This window comes from Grus americana, chromosome 24, assembly GCF_028858705.1.
Source record: "Grus americana isolate bGruAme1 chromosome 24, bGruAme1.mat, whole genome shotgun sequence".
Classification (NCBI taxonomy): Eukaryota; Metazoa; Chordata; class Aves; order Gruiformes; family Gruidae; genus Grus; species Grus americana.
In genome coordinates this window covers 2,528,141-2,548,177 of record NC_072875.1, presented here as the reverse complement: position 1 = coordinate 2,548,177, position 20,037 = coordinate 2,528,141, and the positions used below count along the sequence as shown (strand labels likewise).

The 20,037-nt window shown below is 55.0% G+C and overlaps 1 protein-coding gene across 6 annotated transcripts in view; it reads right to left on the bottom strand.

The window, feature by feature from the left end:
- Positions 1–20,037, bottom strand: part of DSCAML1 (DS cell adhesion molecule like 1) — a 118,024-nt gene that overhangs the window by 74,602 nt on the left and 23,385 nt on the right. The window lies entirely within an intron of this gene.

Below are 20,037 nucleotides of genomic sequence, written 5' to 3'. Positions count from 1 at the left end.
CGCCTCGGCCAGCCGGGGCTGGGGAGCATCCCCTCCCGCCCACCCCATCCTGCCCCCCGCGCTCCCCGGGAATTCAGCCCGGCACACACCGATCGGCCTCACCGGCAGGGTGCTGGCAGGGAGGAAGGCTCCCGGAATGAAACGATGTGTCTAATGGAGACAAAAGGAGCTTGCTCTCCCCCTCGCTTTTTCACAAGAAAATATTTGTAAATAAATGTTTCCTGCTTCTGTTTATACAACTTTAAAAGACTTGAAATGGAAGCCTGCTCCCCACACTGTATCATTACCCTTCATTATTGCAATTTTCCGGAGTTTAGGTGGCTAGAGAAGGAAAACAGAAGATAATGCACCGCTCTGCAAGCTGCAGAAAGAAAAACAGGGAGAGAAGCAAGCCCAACTTCCAGCCTTCCGGCCGAAGCGTTTCAATGATCTCAACATCTCATTTCCACCTCTCTGCATCCTGGCAAGCACCCGCAGCTTGCTGGACCCACGCAGAAGGGCCCCAGCATTGCGGTGGCTCTCCACGCCGCCTGCAACCGGCTGGCTTTTGCACCAGCCCTCGACAGCACTCACCTGCCAGCACCGAGTCCAGCTTCAGTGCACGCCAAGAGCCACGGTACGCCGGGAGGGCAGAGGCACGTTCCCCTGCTGCAGGCTGCGTCCCAGGGAACAGCCACGTCCCTCTAGCAGGACAAGCCAAGCAGCATGAGAGCTGCACGGCGCAGGGGCCACCGAGCCCAAGCGGCGCTGCCCACCCCAACCCCGTGCCGGTGACGCCGGGCGTGCGGGCATGCGGCGGGCACTGACTCTGCAGCTCCAGCACAGCATCTGCACGGTAATTAGGGTCTGCGCTCATAAACAAACAAGGTGGATGTCAGCACATTTCCAATGCACTCACGACAGCCGCTGGGCACATTAAGCAATTTCCAGCTCGGCCAACCTTCTCAGTGGCACAGGGAGCCCCACAAAGCAGAGGCAGAAATCCCTGCAGGCTGGGGCTCGGCTGAGCCCCCCGCACCCACGTGCGAGCACGCAGCAGCAGGCAGAGCGGTGTGCGCCCCCCAAGCCAGCACCCACCCCCACGCTCCCGCACCGTAGCAGCTCCCATCAGGAGCTGGCGCTGGACACGAATCGCCCACCGGCACCCACATCCCTCCACGTGGCTGCTCGAGGCAGGCAGCCCCGGCACAGCACCTGCAGCCAGGTCAGAAGTTTACTGTGCAGAGCACCGAGACGGAGGTCAGCGAGGAAGGCTAACCAGACAATGGGGAGTTCGGTAGCGACAGCTTATTTAGAAGCCACGAACAACCCTCTGGAGGGACTAAGCCAACCCTGTTATACAGCAAAGACAAAGTATCACGCTGGGATTCAGAAAAAGAGCACAAATTCTGACCCTACGCACCAAGGAAGAACAGGAAAGTACCATAGCCACGAACACTTTGACAGAGAGAGGACAACTGGCCCCACATGCAAGGGATCCTCCTGCCCCTGCCGTGCGCCGCCAGGCTGGGGCACACCGCGCGACCCCCCCAGCTGGTCCCTGCCTGCAGGCAGCCGGGGGGTGCAGGGGGAAGGAGCTGCGCAGAGCTCACCCAGAGCACCGCATCCAAACCCAGGTCCCGGACCAGCCATCCTTACTCAGCAGATCTCTCCTTCCCTTGGCCGAACAGTCCTCTGGTGATGGATTGAGTATCCATCAGACATGGACAGCTAAGGTTTCGTTGACTCGCTTTTCATCATCATTAGATTGTAGAACAAAGAACAGTGTTGCTGTGACCGCTGCAAACCCAACAGATCTTTAAAAAGATGGCTATTGTGTTAGCCCAGGTATCACTGATGGGCAGCTGACAAATGCCCACAAGTACGGACTGCTCCTGTTGCAACAGGGAAGGCTCCAAAAAGAAATCTCATTTGTAGATCAGTGCTTTGATATCTCCGGCATTTTTTTATTTTGCATTTTTGTTTTATATAGCCTTGTTTATTGCACTGATATTTCATCCTGCAGATTCATCTTGGATCATCATTAAGGTTCCTCCCTGGCTTGCAGAGATGCCCCTGCTTATCATAAAAAACCTATGTTGAAATTTCAGATTAATTAAAAGCTGTAAATTGCAAAGCCAGATGCGATAACTCACATCTTTGCCCTTCCAAAAAAAGGAAGATGAGGAGAACACGAAGGCCTCTTGTTTTATAGCATGGTCTGTTCCCTCAATCAGGCATTCGGCCTGGAGCCACGTCGCTCCGTCCTCCCTGCGACCCAGCCAGCGCTCATGAGCTGAGCATCGCTGCTTTCTCAAGAGCCCCAAGAGACACCTCGCACATACCAGGGAGCTACGCTCAAAAAAACTAGAAGCCTTACTCTCCTTTCCCAGTCACACTGCCTTGCTATCCCAGTGAGGCCAGTGCCGATGCTGCTGCTCAGAGCATGCCTGCCTGCTTACACGCGCGCGCGCTCCAGGTCCAAGACGCAGGGAGAGACGACACGGTGGAGGGCCCCCTGCCAAAGGTGGCCCTGTCCCGGGGAGCAGAGGAGCCTCACAGCTGCCCAAATCCGTCTGACCAAGCTCTGCGTTCTCCAAGAGCCGCGGCAACGCCGGCGAGAGCGGATCCCACCCTCCCGCCCGCGCAGCTGTGGCAATCCGGGCGCTGAAAGGGGACAGACGCGATCCACCCCCCAGGGCCGGGGACGCTGCTTTTTGTGCCCAAGGACATTCACGCAGGCGTGACCGCCATCTGCTCGCTGACAGAGCGCAAGCCAGCTCGGGCTCCAGCGCAAGCGCATCGCCTTAACGCGGGCACGAGGGTCACCCACCGCTCCCTGCACTTCTGCAGTCCCACTCCCAATGAGATCTTCCCGGCGCGCCACTTACACCCCATAAGAAGACCCTGTTGAGGAGGAGGAGGGGTTATTCGGTTCCTCCAATTCCTCCCAGGTTCCAGCTCCACTGCCTACAGCTCTCCTCCGGGTGCAATACCTGATTTGACTCGTGCTGCCTCCCGTTGCCCTCTTCCCATCGCTTCGCGGGCAGACTAACAGCAGAGGGGCGGGCAGCAGCATCCCTCTGTTCCTGAGCTCCTACTTGCCGCAGATCTCTTAATGCATTTCTTGGCCAAGGGTTAGGAGATTAAACACTCCATAGAAGGCGAGCTGACACAAGCTGACAGACCTGCATCTCCCGCACATGCATAAGTGCCAGTCCTCATCACAAGGATGCTTATTTGCCAGCCTCATACCTATCACTTTGGCTGGGAGTCAATCTAAATAAAGCAAATTCACTTGTTCTGATGGGGAGAGGGAGTCGCCGGCCTGTCATAAGGCTGAACTCAGCTGGCATCATTTTAAAGTGGAGGGTGCTGCAGAAACACAAAGCACAGTATTTCCAGCCTCCCAGGAGCAAGAGGAAAGAGTTTTGCCTTGCTTCAAAGCAACTGTGCCAGGAGACAGCGGTCAGCCCCAGACCCACGCCTGCAGGGAGCCTGGCTGTGAATGGCCTCCTCCTCCTTAGGGACGGGAGCGATCCCAGAAACTCCTCACAAACACGGATTCCTCCCTCGGCGGCGAGGACCACAGGTCACGACAGCCTCGTGCTGCTGCCTGCCGGGGCGCAGCCTTTCCAGCCCAGCCCAGCCCATCCGCAGGCCAGAGGCGAGAAGGGAGCGCTGCCGCACGCGCGACTGGCTCTCCTCCTGCCCACGTGAACCAGCCCTGCCAGGACCGCGGAATTTCGCGGCACTACCTTGCTCCGCTCAGACACGCAGCCCAGCCTCCCCATCGCCTCTCCTTCCCTCCTACCCCTGCAGCGGTTGGCTGCAAGGATTAAGACTCATTTCAAATGAAGTTTTCATTATTTTCTCCTCTCCTTCTTTATTCCCAAACTCATTTGCATTACAAAAAAATTAAACAAAAGCTGCTTTTTGAATCTCCACTCATTACTCCCATTACATTTGTTAACATCATTATCTTCAGCTGAAGATGGCAACTATTATCAAATGTTGCAGAGCTTTTGTAGACCTCTTGCTATATTACTCTGGAAAATTGCTTTAATGCTTATGCTTTTAGTGGTTTTAAAAAAACCAGCTATAGCATTAGAAGCCATAAAGAAGATAAAAAAAGTGCATCATTTGATAACATGTGCATTTTTCCCCTTTATGCTGAAATATAAATACATGGTGGTAACGCGGGATGCAAAAGCTTTTCCTCCACCGCAGCGCTCCACCACAGATCCTCTGATTTGACCCTTAGATGCACCAGTCTCTCTCTCCAACACTTTTCTGCAGGAAAAAGTATTGCGACAAAAGCTGGGATTAAAAGGAACACCTTCCAAATACGGCACGGTTCGTTTTTTCCAGATTTCAGCAAAATAGATTTTGTCTGGAAAAGGAGAGACGCAGCTAATGGCTTGAGCCGTGGGTGCTGAATCCCTGTTTTTCGGCGGGGGGAGAACAGCACGGAGCGATAGAGCTGCTGGGGGAATAGCGCAGCCTGACATGGCTCTCGCAGAGGGAGGGTGGCGAGAAGGGGCTCAGCTATTGGCTTCAGAAGCCACGCGGCGCTGCTGCTGCTGCTGCTGCGACGGAGGGTGTTGGAGCAGCCCGGGAGTCCCGCAGGTGCTCCGCGAGGGAACATGCTTTAAGTGTCAGTTGTCTTTAGACAGGAGGGATCGGTGCGGGAACGAGAGGTTGTGCCTGATTTTAAACACAGGTTACAGAATTGAAATTTTCATTATAATTAAATGCAAAACCCTGTAACTCAGAGCTCTACCTATAACCTCAGGGACGCATCCAGCTCTCCAAATGCGAAATGGTGGGTTTCTGCGGGCCCTGTTGAAAGCCAAAGAAATCAGATAGCAAACGCCTGTTCCCACAGCGAGCCCCAGTGCAGCACAGGCACATCGCAAGGCACGTGCCTGTCCCAGCTGCATCCGCCTCGTCCCCCCTGCACGGCACCGGGGGACACAGGGCACAGGCACTCTCCGAGAGCACCGGTGGCAGGAGCGTGGGGCACGAGGCCCCTCCCTGCTGCTCCACCCGGGGCTAATCTAGCATCTCTTAGGGCATCTCTCAACACGTGCAAGTACAGCAGCTGATACGACAGGTCTCAGGACCTGGTAGAGTGCTCGCGGCACGACGGAAGGAGACACAACCTTGCTGCAGGTGCAGCAGGATGAGACGATGGCATTGCATCCCGGTAACCCAGCAGCACTGGCTCGCCCGACGGCTCCGCAGAGCGATCCAGGAGAGTCCCGTTATCATTATGGGTGCCTCTCCTCCCTGCTAACAGTTCAGTGGGTCTCATTACAGAGGACATGTCTGCTGGTCCCAACACCTCTCACTTTCAACTGGAAACCAACACAGATAACCTTCAGAGAGCTGATAACATCTTTGCGCAGCCTGGCTCAGCTATCTGGAGGGATGTTTCAGAAAAGAAGAGAAAAAAGAGCGAGCTAGATGCAAGCGTGCGGAAGCTGGAGATGCAAGATTTGGCAGGGCAAAAGGGAAGTGGAGTGGGGGCTTCCAAATCTCCTTTCCAAGGAAATTATGTGTCTCCAGGGTCGCCACGAAAACAAAGGCTTCCAGATGCAATTGCTCAGGAGTAGAAGGGGCAGAGACCCACAGGGCAGAGGTGAGGAACAGGGAGGGGCGGAGGGGGAATAGCGAGAAGGTGGGAGCGAAGGATTCCCTGCAAAACGTGGAAGCTGCTCATACACCACAGAGCAAGCAAAGAGGCTTTAAACACTTGCCTAAGCAGGCACAGGCAGCGATGCAGAGACCACGTACGAGAGACAGAGGAAAACAAAAGCTGGGGCAGGACTGTGCTGCCACGTGCGGGGGCTCTGCCGCTCGCCCCAGACCTTTTCAGCCTGGAGAGGTGCAATTGTGCAGCTCCAGCAGCCAGGACCGTGCCCGAGCCCCACTCCACCAGCCGCGGGAGGTGATTTACAGCAGCTGCAAGAGAGGTCAGAGCTCGATAGGCTTTCATCGATCAGTTAATTAAACTGAAGCAAAACAAACATAACGAACGTAAAAATTTACAACCTCTGCCACGGGTTCAGGTGCATCCAGAGCTGAGACAGCTCCAGCTCAACCCACTCGTCTTCTCTCCTAACAAGCCAAGACGGGCTGGGCTTGGGCAGGAGACCCGGCCGCCTCTCCACAGCGGGCAGGACGTGCGGGGGCTGCGGTCCTATCTGCAGCACAAATAATAATAGTAATAACAAATTGCCAAGATTGAGGCAGCACAGAGCTGCTAAACCCTGCCAGAAAGAAGTTAAAAGTGTGGCTCCCCAACAAACACGGGCTCAGGCGTGCTCTCGGGGTGGCACGTGAAGCGTGACACCAAAATGACCTGCTTTAACCATGCACGAACACAAAAATCATACAAGCCTATGATAGAAGTTCACGCATGGTCACACAGCCCACGAGACCCACACAGAGATTTAAATTATCGCTTTGTTTTCTGTCAGGCTTTTGCTGTTGATTTAAGCTGCCCAAACAAATAATTATGGTCTTATCTCCATCACGCAGCAGCATTAGGTGCAATTCATCATTTTTAGCTTCTTTATTTATACATATATACACAATGTATGAAACAAAGAAGAATTTCAGCCATTCACATTTCATAGAACACTGGCATCGCAAGATGCTCTTGCCAACACGGTGGAGACGGGCATTTGGTTAAATCTGATCTTGACTAGAACAAAAATAAAATCTCCAAAGAACTCTTCCCTGCAGGAAAGAGAAACGCATGTGTGTTTGTAACAGCTTCTGGAAATGAGACTATCAGATCCCCAGCGCTCCAGGTACAGAAATGATGATCCATGAGGAAGCACATGGACACGGCCGGGTACTGGGACCAACGTCCTGCTAACAGCGGGCTGCAGTCCCCGCAGCAGAGCTGCTGGGGCACCACACCAGCCAGCAAAGGGAGGGAAGGCTCCATGTCAGCACCAGAACTCCACGTTACAGCACCCCGGCCTTTTCCATGAGCTCCTTACCTGCACACCCTTCCTACAGCTGCTCTCTTTAATACATTCCCTCTGTCACAGAAACCAAAAATCCCCAGAAGAAAAAAAAAAACAAACAAAAAAACCACCACACCACACCAAAAAAATCACCAGGGGAGTCACAGGCTTAAATACCAACACGACACCAAGTGCTGTGTGCGGAGCGCACGGTGCAGGGCTGCCAACCAGGTGGGGGGCTTCAGCATGGCACTGCAGGGAGCCCTGCGGGACCCGCTCTCGCCAGGAGCCTTCCTGCAAATTAGAAAAAGCGCTGTTATCCAGCAAGGTGGATGCCAAGGCCCACCTCGCGGGAAGGCGAGTGTGTACGGCTCCTCCTAAACTCCCCCGTTGCTTCTCCCATCACGTGCACGGGAACGACACTCAGAGGAGCTGCTGAAGGCTCCCACGCCTGCGCTGTTTAAGCAGCTCCCTTTGTGCATGAAGATCCGATTTCATCCTGCCCTTGGGTGGCTGGAGAGCCAACACAGAGAGGCAAACCCATCTCTGTGCCCCGCGCTTTGGCTCCTTCCCTTCCCCAACCTTCAGGCAGGAGGTCCCCCACCAAGTTTCAGCTGCAAACTGGAACCGGTGCCCTCAGCATCCAGAGCACCAGAGGAGCCAAGCGGCTGCTCCAGCCCTCGCCGGATGGCAGGGAGGAATCCTGACACAGGTGTTATAAAACCTCACCCACCATCGATCTTATCCAGAGAGCCAGGACAGAGGTAACTATAACTCACTTGCAATCGCTAGATAAGACGCGACAGGTTATGCCAGAGCTCTGCCAAGAAAGATCACGGAGATGATTATGAAGTTAATTCTTGACACCGTCACGCACGTGTTGTACATATATTGTATGCGATAGCTCTTGTTCAAACAATGGGACGTGCCAGGATGTCTGATACAATAGCCATGCTCGGGGAGCAGCACTAAGTACGTGGAAGCGGGCCAAGAGGCAGAGTGACTTCACCTGGAGAAGCCGGCAATAATCTCCCTGGAAGGAGACACGCGTCTCTCACCCTGAGTGGCGGCAGCGGTGGGGGGAGCGCCAGGCCGGGCACCTGCCACCCGGGCAATCACCAGCCCTCGCCCAGGGGCACGGGGACGGCGAGTGCGTTTCGGCAGGGACCCTGCCCGGCTGCCTCCGGGGTGACAGGAGCTGACGGGTGCTGCGAATTGCACCTGCCAGAGAGCTCAGGCTGCCCCACGTGCCGGACCGGCACCGCTGGCGTGAGCGGCAGCCGAATCTGCCCCCTTCCAGCTCCCCTAGCCGTAAGTCCGGCTCCTTGTGAATACTCACATCTTTGTGCAGCTTTTGTACTGGGATACGTACAAGCGTGACAAACAAGATGTAGAAACGTTAACGCTTCTATACGCTCAGGAAGCATTTATAAAACTGCAGCGTTAAACAACGTGCTACAATTACAGGCGCCCATTGAGCATGAGACTCCATTAAGTTCATCGTATAACACTGCAAACAAAACGCAAGAGATGCAAGTCAAATGGACATTAAATGACATACAACGAGCAATCTCCAGTGGTGTCACCAGCCTTTGTCGCCCACAGCACACTGTTCCTCCAAGATGCAAATGAGATCTGGTTTGCAGCGAGAAGCAGCTACAAGTAATCAGTCAGGGTCTGAAGCAGGCTCTGGCGAAGGCAGAGCGATAACTAGCATGAAGCTTCTCATTTCAGCTGCGATCAAAATTCCCCAGCAATGGGGAAACAAAGCCCCACGCTTCCCCTCGACCAGCGCACGCAAGTTCTCGGTGCTGCCAGCCCAGGTTGGGCCAGTTCAATTTCCCAGCTTCCCCAGGACCCGGTGGCTCTGCTGCTGCCCAAGGGCTTGCTGCCAGGCCCTGACTTCAAGCAGAATGAGAGCATTTGACCATTCTTCCAGGCAGCCCCGAGCCTGTTCAACCATGCCTGCGTGCCTGGGGAGCCCGTGGCCATCTGGGGGAAGGGAATGTCTGGTGGCAGCTGCGCAGCCCTTCCCTGCACGGGTATTTGCTTGCCCGGACCTGAGATGGCACTTAAAGCGCCGCACGCCTGGTGCCCAACACCGAGTGCCAGGCTGGCTCAGGCAAGAGAAACATCTCCTCTGCGAGCCCAAGCTGCACGCTGAGCTGAGCGCTGCCGGTAGTGGGTACCCCACAGCCAGGGTGCCAGGCAGGGAGGGGAAAACGGGCACAGGGAGAGGCCGGGGAGCCTGACAGCACCCGAGCACGGGCAGGGAACCAGCTGGCTGGGCACGTGCAAACAACAGGCACAGTTCGACCACGACAATTTATACTTTAAAAGCTGCTTTTGGTGGAAAGACCTAGAACAGGCAACGGAGACTCTGGAAAGGAATATTAAACACTGCAGAAATAAAAGGTATTGCTCAAGAGAAAACATAACAAGGCTGAAACCCAGCATGGTGCAGCCTTCAGATGAAATGGAGATGAGCTGCAAATGAATCGCTCCCTCTGAAGGGGATTTCTGGCTTTTTAAGGAGGGAGGGCACACCCGTCCTCCCCGGCCCCACCGAACAGCCGGGGCTGGTGGGCGCCCGGGCAGGGTGGGACGCAGTCCAGGGATGCTCTCCTGCGCAGGAGCGGCAGCGTGAGGGAGCGCTCTGCCTGATCCCACCATGGACTACAGCATCTGCACGGACCCTGCCATCACTGGGAGAGCCGTGCCGACCCACAGCGCCCTGCGCCCTGCCAGGAGCACCCAGCTCGGCACCCATCGCCACCCCGGGACGGTCCCCACGCACAACTGCAGTCCTCCGCGGCAGAAACGGGTTTCGGTGGAGGCGAGCCCTGGGGCAGACCGCGCTCGGTGCCAAGGGCAGCAGGCTGGCAGGGAGGGCGGCAGGGCAGGCGGGTGTAAAAAGCAGGGGAACAGGAGTCCTGGCAGAGGCTGGAGCCCCTGGGGGTGCAGCAAGCCGGAGGGACCCCCTGCCCCCCCTCACAGCTGTGCATGGGGTCCTGCCGTAGCCAGCCTTTTCGCACGTCCCATTTCTTGGTGCCATGTGGTTATACGGGAATCTCAGTTTCCAGTTAAAAATAACACCAGTTTCTAGCCCTTGAAGGTGCAGAAAAATGTGACCTCTAAAAATTCAGAAACTGAAAGGCGAAGCAAATGAGTCCCAAATTTGTCTACGCTATAAACGTCAATTTCTTTTTGAAAGAAATGAATGTTTTTGATGAATGTTTTCTTGAATGCCTGCTTTTGGCAGTGCTGCCATCTGTGAAAAATCTCTGCCACGCTCGCTATTAGGATTCCATTTCCAAGAAGAGTTCATAGCTGCTTTAATAAATGGTTAAAAGATTGTCAGGAGTCCAAAGGGCCAGCAGCTTGTTTACCACAAGTGGCTTCTGTCACCAAGTAAAGCACCTTTGACTGATAAGCTTATAGCCCGCCAGACCACATGCAGCTTCCTCCGCAACCCTCTAACAAGCAACGTTTTCAGAAGCACTTTAGCTATGTCGGCCACTTAGGAACCTAATCCCTATCGACTCTGAATGAGATTTATATTCCTGAATGGCTAGCTCACTTGTGAAAGGGGTCCCCGGGTCATTTAGAGCCTTTCAGAGATTTCACCCAACCTCACCGAGTCTTTTATTAGCCTTTTAATACCATTCACCAACAAAAAGCACACGCTCGCGCCCCAGCAAGCCCCCAGCCAAGTGCCCGGCGCAGGCTCTCAGGTCTGCAGCAGCCACCCCCGGCACCAGGGGCTACCGAAAGCCCCCAGAAGGGGCCGGGGATGCATCCAACAGCCCCAGCCTGGGCTGTGCCCACCAGCCCGCTACTCGAGCGGTGCAGAGCCCCTGCAGACAGTCCCGGGGTGGGCGAAAGCAGCCTACCAGTCTTTAAGGCGGCAAGCCGGCGGGTGCACAGCCCGTGGTTTAGCGTGCGTCTGTGTCGCAGCGTAAACGGCGAAGGCTGGCCATCTGAGGAGCCCTCCTTCAGCACGTTAGCGCAGTGGCTTCACGGCTTACGAAATGGAGTCCTGAAATGGCTGGTGTATTTGTAGATCTTGTGCGTGACTAAACCAAGAGGAACAATAAGATCTTTTTCCAGATTCGGCAAACATCAGTATAATAAAAAAAATTAATTATATGCTTGAACACATGCACCAGAGCAATGCCCTGTATTTTCTCCTAATTGTTCTCGGAGCCTTCCAGAGCCACATTTAAATAAAAATGAAGCCGTTATTTAAACCGCAATTAAAGATGGAGCAATTTATTTTTAAACTAGAACTATCGTCAGCAGAGCAGGAGAGGAGGAAGGGGAGCTGCGCAGGGACCGCACCCAGCACCGCGCAGGGCAGATGCCACAGCCCGCCGGAGCCCCGCGGCCAGGTACCCCACGAAGGCAGGCTTCGCAGCGGCAGCACTGCACCCGGCGGGTGCCGAGCGCACGCTTCCGTGAGCCCGTGAGGAATCCGCGAGGATTTCGGTTGTAAGCCTGTGCAAAGGCTCAGCCCTGGCTCCGCCAGCTGAGATCAGCTCCTCCCCGGCAAACGTGCAGCCTCAGTCGCGTCTCCGCGCGCGCCAGGGCCAGGCACTGCGGATGCGTTTCAGGGAGGCATCCGCACCAGCCTGCTCGTGTTTTTTCCAACTGGGTGCCCGCCACCACAACGGCAGGGTCTCCACCCAAACCCCAGCCCTGCTAGCCCCCGGGAAGTTCGCTCGGGGAGCTCAGCCCTCCCTGCCCCAGCGAGGTGACCGTCCGACAGTGTCCCACGCCAGGAGCAGGGAGCATCCTCTACAGAAAAAGGCTGCCGCTGTGCTGCCGGGAGGGGGCTGGGGAGGGAGGAAGAGAAGCAACCACAACAAAAACCCACCCTCTCTTTTCATAAGACAGCAGAATTTATCAGCCTGCAGCCCTTCACATCTGTCTCCTCATACAAAATGAAAGAGGCTTTGAAAAACAGAGGAGATGAAATAAAGCCGTCTGTGTTAGGAAGCTGGCATCTCTGCCACTGTCACTGTCACCATGGTAGGAATAATGACCGTGATTGTTTCTGCATCTGTGTATTTGCGCGGGTGCACGGGGAGGAGGGGGGAGGAAGACGCACACCCGCACCACCACCAACCACCACGGCCGCCCTCCCCGCAGGCAAGCGCCCCGACCCTGCTCCCGCCCGCTCAGGACGAGCAAGCCACGCACGTGCGAGCCTCCCCGGTGGACACACCAGCGCCAATGGCACGAAGCGGCGATGGTTTCAGCTCTGCTACACGCAGCGCAGGTTCCTCTCCCTCCGCGGCCCAGCACAAGGCCCCAGGGGCAGGTGGCTCAAGCTCATAAAAACATGTGGTTTGAAAAGAAGTTTTGACCTGTACAGCTTCCACATCACTTGGCTTTGCTGTAGCAATTACTGCCATGCTGCCCTGGTAGGCACAGCTCCCTGGGGGAACTCGGGGTAGCAGGACCGGAGCCAGCCCTGTCTTCGCTCCGTTGGATGACAGTTAAAAAGGAGGTATAAAAGGCAAAAGACTCGGCCGGGGTGGAGAGCCTGAACGTGCCGACAAACAGCTGGTGAAGCGGACCCTCTCCCTCCAGACCCATTTCTCAGAGCCGGCTTGGGCATTTTCAAAGGGATTTTGGTGCCTTCCAAGCCCATCAACGCCGGCAGCAGCCCTGCGGAGCGCTCCGGGCAGAGGGGAGGCTCCCGAGGAGCCCTTGGGCAAGGTGGCCTGTGGCTGAGCACGGGCTGCAGCCCCCGTACGGAGCCCCCCCTCTGCCGCAGCACCCCGAGCCCTGGCTGGGCTGCAGCCCCCACGCCTGGCGCGCACACCATCCCGCCTGCGTGCAGAGCGGTGATCACAGCGTTAGCTTGAGCTGCTCCAGTGCCTTACAGAAACTCGTACCCCAGAGGATTTCAGCTCTCCTTCAGCAGGAAGGTCTTTAAAATGCACAAAAGCACTACAATTTAGCAAACGCCTTCTGAACGGGGAGATAAGACCATAGCCCTTGTAAATCAGCAAGGACCTGCACCCTCTAAGCTCAGTTACACAAGCAGTAAGGAGCAGCAGCAGGTTCAGCAAGGTGCAGAAAGCTCCAGATTTCGTTATACAGCTCAGCTCCGCTGCCAGCTGGCCCCGTAACCTTTTCTGAGAGCTGGTCCTCAGCAGCGAAGCCTCTCGCAAGGATACCCAGCGCGTGGTCCAAGGGTCTCTGAGCTCCTCCAGGCGAGCCCAGCCAACTCGTAAGGTAGACAACACGTGTCACCAAAGGAGGTGAATCAGCCCCCAGCTGCACCTCTGAACCCCTCCCGCCCAGGTCGCTCCCCTTCCCTGTGTGCCACCAGAGGGGTGCTCCAGAGGACTTCCCTCTTGTTCCTAACTTCTTTGCAATTTCCTGCAAAATTGCAATTTGCAATTCAGAGCATAACTGGAACAATCTACCCCGGCACGCAGAGTTGCCCTGGGACTCGGGAGAGTCCACGCAACGCATCCCGCTGGCTGCCACTAGTTCCTCCGTGCACATCCTCCTGCTGATCTCTTCCTCCTCCTGCTGTCTGCACTCCAGTAACTTCTTTCACATAAATCATCTCAATCCTCATTGCTGAAGGTTTGTGCCCAGCAGATATCATGGCTGTGGTCTCCAAAAAGGCACCCTCCTCCTCGGGTAGTTCCCCTGCAAAGGAGCAAGTGGAGCACACGGCGGGTGCTCAGCACCCTTCGCTCTCGCGCTTCCCGGGGGCCTGTGCCCGTTCCCCTCCTCGGCTGGGATGGTCCGTGCGCTGAGCACAGGCAGCACCGATTTACCGCAGGGGTGCAGCAAGGCCTCCCTGGCGCTCGTCATCCCCCTCACCTCTGCCACCGGGGAGCTCGACATGGATGCTAAGCCCCCGGCAGCTCGGGCAGATGCGGGGCCAGCGGCACAACGTAGGAAACGAATCTCTCGCTGGGTCTGGGTTAGGCGTCAGGCAGAGATTTACAGCCCACCTGCCTCTTGCCTCTGCTCCAAACCCTCAGCCATCCATCCCACCCCCTACGTGCCATTGCTCCTTTCCCTGTGGCACAACTGCTCCTCGGGGTGGCCAAAAATTTACGCTTACAGGTACACAAAGAGATGGCAGCTCCGAGAACGGCTACTCCTCTGTATTTCATGCCTTGGAGCTTGTCATGCTGCATTTGGCTCATGCTCTGTCATCCCACAGGGCTTGGAGCGGGGGCAAGGACATCACGTGGGACTGGGATGCCATCAACAGCACCTTTCCTTCTCCAAAACCCTCCACATCCTTTCTTCTCCACCCTGCAGAGAGAGCAGTCAAAGACTTCCTTGCTCTGATCTTGGACGCTGCACTCCTCTCCTGCCGGAGCTGCAACAGCACAGCAAAAGCAGCAAACAGCTTTAGTTTGGGACGGCCCAAGTCAAGGCAGTCCCGGGCAATTCTTCCTTCCACATCTGCTGCATGGGCGACAGCGTTGGGAGCCAAGCCCGCTCTGCACAATCAGGCCTCTCGCACCAGGGGAAAGCGGCCAAAGCTGCTCCCAGGAAAGGGGCCTCTGGAGACCCACAGCTCCCCGACCTTTCATCGCAAGCACTCGGTCGCACAGGGCTCCCAGGATCCGAGGGCCCGATCCATCCAAAGGGGCCATCGCAGCGCCGCCGGGCACCAGGAGCACAAGGCAGCCGGGAAGCACCCCCCAGAGCTGCGCCGCGGGGGCCAGGACAGCCAGACCTCGGCTAAGCCCCGCTCCCCGGGCACCGCTCCGTGGGGGCACCCGCGCCTCGCCGTTCAGAGGCATTTTATTTACTTGTTGTAGTCCCTTCTTTTGGTGTGTGTGCGTGCGTGCGCGAGATTGTCTCCAACGTGACTCTGCATTATCAGGGCTATAATGAGTCCTTGTTAAAGTGGATTTGATGGAATAATTATATTCCAAAAAAACCTGCAGGAAAGCGCTCTCCCCTCTTAAAGGGCAGGATCATCAAACGTTCTCGCCACATTATTTGCAGTCACACCTTCTGCTGCATCTGCTCCTTTTAAAATCTCTAACTCCAATCTGATCTGAATATATAAATCTGAATTATCACAGCAAAAGGAGATGTGCTCACACCTTTTTTTATCTGTTGCCATGGCGATTAGATAAAATTCACGCCAAGTCTCTGGGGAAGGATGAAATGATTTCAGACAGAATCTCACCCCACTTGGTGAGAATAACGCCTGGAGCTACTTCCCTCTGTAACAGGTCTGGGCACATGTCGTAGCCAGAGAGGGTGGTGAGGGGTGGGGGAGAAGCCAGGACACCTTTAGAGATCTCAGGATTGACAGGGGAAAAGGTTTTGCAGCACCCCTAGACAGGGTAGGCTAGGACAACGCTCGTTTAAATCACATCAGGCTGCTCCACGCTGCGAGTCAACCCGTCCCAGGCAGAAGCTACAAAATTTAATTGAAAAGGCCAATTCCTTGCCAGCCTTTTGCCCAATGGTCACAGCTTTCATCTCAGAGCCGTCTGTGCAGATCGCTCCGTGCACACACCAGGAGGGAGCAGGACAGAAGACGGCAGCATCCCTCCTCTCCCGGGGGAAGCGGCGGCTCACAGCCACCAGCCCCGTGCTCTGCCGCAGGTGACACCCGGGACGGGGACCCTGACATGCTCGGACCCACTTGCTCCCAGGCACCTCGCTTTAAACCAGCCGGCCTTATTCTGCATTCAGGCAAAAGCAAATGAAAATGCTAACAGCCGGTAACAATCCTCAGTAACTTATCTCCTGTCCCCAAACCATCTCAATGAAGACAAACACATAAACAAGGACTGCCTTTTGCCTCGCCGTGTTTATTCTGTCCCAGCTTCCAGTAACAGGAGATTGATGTCCCCCAGAACAAGCCTATTGATACGAGGACAATGCTGAATTATCCAGGTCCTGGATCGTCCCTCCGCACCCCCCCGGCACGCAGCACCCCGGCCACGCTCCCGCAGCCCGGCGGGGAGGGACCGCAGCGCCCATAAATCCTTGCCGGGTGTTTAATTGCCGGTAGCCTCACGCTGTGTCCCTAGAGTCACCGCGTCTTGAGACGGATTGCGGTGGAATTTGTGTATGGCTACCCTTCTAACATTTTAGAGAAAAATGGAACGGGTGGCAGATGTTGCAAGGTACAGCAGAGGAGGGCATACATCTTTGGGCAAACGGCCACATTTAACCACGAGAAAGCTGCTGTAGCTTTATTTCCCACATCACTAAACTGTTGCTGAGATGAGTTCAAGAATCCCGTAAACAGCCTCGGGCACTGCAGAGCACAGGACAGAAAGGGCTACCCAGGTCAAATTAAGCTCACATCTGAACCACCACAAACAGATTAGCTTACGTATTTTCAAAACTCCTAAAAGGCTGCTGCTCAATCAAGAACATACACAAAAACATATCTAAAACTTCGCAGAAGTCAATTTTTTTTCAGTTCCATCCTTCTGGCAAGCTTTATGTTTTGCTTTCCAGAGAAAGGACTTTGTGGATATCCAATGACTAAGTACATCCAAGTATCTGCAGCCCTCAAAGGACACGTATTAGGGTTGCTGAGTAAAGCAGCACCCTTAGAAAAGTCTGTACCTTGAGAAGTGTTGTATTTAGATTTTTTCCAACAGAATCTATCAAGTACACGACACTGGAGCATCAAATAGCAGCTCAGCTCCGGGCTTGCCAGTCCCGTAACGCTTACTGCCTGCAAATCATTACTCTTCTGTGCTGCCCTCACAACCCACAGGCTACCGATGCAGATGCACACCGACGCCAAAGGACCGGAGCCCAACGGCACCAAGCAGCCATCCTCAGGGCCGTCCTTCCCACCCGGCACGGTGCTCCCGGTAGCACAACGGGCACGGCCTGGACAGGTGACGTGTCTGTGCCAAGGCAGGCAAACCTGGATACGTTCACATCACCGAGCCGGCTGAGGAACGGCTCGGGTGTAAGCGTACAGGCACGCAGGTGCTCACGGGGTTACAACGGCCAAGCAGTGCTCAAGCAAACGCATTGCAGCCACAGGGGAGGGGCTGACAATTGCTCAAAAATGCACTCTTTCTAGAGTCTCAAGTAGCTCCCCACATCACCACTTGCTTTTGTAAACTGGACACACGCTCCGAGAGTGCCCACGTACGTGGGATCCGCAGCAGCACGACTGCCCCGTGCCCCATTCTGCAGGACCCGTGACTGCCAGCGTTCAGCGCCATGAATTTCCATTTCTGTGCCACAGCAGCCAGACCACGGTGACTAAAGCGGCTTCAGTCACATATGCAACATAGTTCCTCCACGACAAATCAAAGCCATATCAAAGCCATGCCTGTGCCTGCGAGACTCTCTTCATGTTACCCAGTCTGCTTATAGCTTCTTTTTTTTTTTAAATTTTAAAACACTGTTTACCGCATTGAGTTCTTAAACCGCTTTGTAGCAGGAATTTCTCCCTCTTTCCCTACGGAAAAGGGAGAGGGGTCTGTGAAACATTCTGCTCGGCTGCGGTCTTCCTGTCCGCCTGCTATTACTCCCCCCCAAATACATATCCAGATTCATCAGTAGCAACAGAGTTTGAAATCACAGCCTGGGTGTGAAGTGCAATCTCAGACACAGCCCCTGAGTCCGTAAGCACCGCAGCTTTACTCCCAGTAAGTACTAGCCTACATTAAATGCCACGGTCCTGCGAGTGGTGCTGCATGTTTGCGACAAGGCTGAGAACGAAAGGCAAGATTGATTTTGATGTGAGCACCAGCAAAGCAAATGGGTTTTTGAAAACCCTATAATTTCTCTGCAACCCTTGACTTCACTAAACACACATTTTTAGACTACAGCACAGTTAGGTAGGCATTAAACAAAAATGAGCTGCACTAATGATGATTTATGTGCGGGATAACCTTCCATAAAGAATTTATCTTCGATTTCAGGGTAAGTTACAGCGTTGCCAAGTTAACCAAATAACGCAACTCGCCACCCAGACCCCCTGTGGCAGCAGGGCCACCCTGACGCGGAGCACTGCCCTGCGATCGCTTCGAGATCTCTCCGAACGCAGACCCAGAAGGTGCTCCTGAAGACACACGCTTGCCAGGGACTGGGACGGAGGAAAGCCAGGCACAGCACCCTCTGCAAAGGCACCGCTCCCGCGCTGGAAAGAGCAGCAGCAGCCCCAGCAGCGAGCCCCGCGCACCCGAGACTCCCTGTGCCACGCAGGATGCTGCCGCCTGCATCCCACTGCGCCAGCCCGGCCCCCGAGAGGTCCTTCACCCACCGGCAAAGCGCCATCAAAAGAGCAGCAAGGCTTGTCTGAAAAGGCACGGCTCAAAGGCCCAGCAGCAGAAGCTGGGAGCCCTGTAATCCCAATTAAGCATGAAAAGAACCCGAGGAAGCTGACAAAAGGGCCACCCAGCCCACGTACAGAGCCGGAGGTCTGAGCTCGTGAGAATGGCAGCCCCGGGGGAAACGCTCGCTCCCCATATTTCTCAGCTACAAAATATTTTGGTTTGGTGGGGGGAAAACCACGGATGCTAAGGAAAGCAGACGTTCATTGTGAGAACAGTCACTTAAAAAAAGAGTTTTCTGCCACAGAGGACAGAGATTTTTCTCACCCAGTGCTTTAGGGCCGTTAATCCCCTGCTGCACCAAGACCCGCTGGGGAGACGCACAGTCCTCCACAGGAAGCACTGGAGGCAACTCTCAGGAAAAGCAGCGAGTTTGGTACCCTAAAGTTAGGAAAGAATTCCATGCTATGCAGCCAGCTGTAAATACGGCTGGGACGTACTTCTGAAAGAGCCGCGGTACTTCCACACACCTCTTCTTTTTTGTAGGCCGGCCGGAGGAGAGCTGTGCAGTGCTGTGTCTGCACAGCTGCTTGATCTTACGAATCAGAAAACGTATCTGCGACTGAAGGGAGCTATTAGGCCTCAGCACCACATTTCAGCTTTCCTCAGCCTTCACACCATTCACTCCAAACAGTGGGGACGCCGCCCTCCTCCTCTCCTCCTCCTCTCCTCCTCCTTGCTAAAGAATTAGGACAGAAGCAGAGGTTCACCAGAGGTCAAGAAAAGACCATGTTTTTGGTAACAGCAAAGCCAGTTTTAGCTCTAACACAAGAGCAATAAAAAAACAAGCTTCAGGCAGATACTATATTTGTAATCCAATGGCAAAACATGTTTGCTTGTGTTGACTCTGCACTGTAACACAATTTATATGTTCTGTCTTTAGGGTAATTATTGCTTTAGAATGTTAAAATCGTTCCACTCTAATTAAATCATCATATTAAAAAATCCACTGCCACAGCAAACTTGAGAACAAGTCTGGTTAAGATCACGCAAGTGCATGGATGCTTGGTTGACAAACTTGCTGCTGAGCAAACCAGCCATGCTCTGCAAACAGGGAGCACGGGCACCGCTCTGCTCCGTCCTGCGGAATCCCGAACAGCGTGAGCAACCGTCACCTTTCCAGACAGCGCTGCCAGAGCTGGCACGGCACCGCCAGCCCCCAAGGAACGAACATCGCAGGTTCTCATGCTGATGGAGCTCGCTGTGCCCCACTGATCAGATGGCACGAGCATCCCCTCCCCTTGCCACCCCGGGAGATGACGCCACGAACTCCTCAGTCACGGCCGCAGTACGGAAAGCCACCTTGCATTCACTCGTCCACGCGGACACAACCGCTTCCTGCAGCCGAGCAGAGAAGGGCTGGCAAGGCTGCGGGGCCAGCCTGCGCCCTGCCAACGGGTGCCATGCCTTTTCCACACACAGCCGGCCGCCAGGTAAACCCCACCAGACACGCGGTTAAACAGGCCTCTCGGACCACCCAGAGGTTTCTCACTTATTAAAATGAAACGGACATTTCCGCAGTACTCCAAAACACCCTGAAGTGCCAGAAGCTCCTCACACAGGGAGGCCATTTGCTAAGCAAGATTCTCCCTTTCCAGGCAAAAGGCTGCCGGCCGACCGACGCAGGCTCATCACTCTGAACACCCGTTCGGGTAAGACCACGCTCCTGAGGGGAAGAGCTTCACCTCATATTTCATCCCGAGACTGTCAGAAAGTCAGTGCTGGGGAGGAGAGGCTCTGCAGACTCGGTCCTC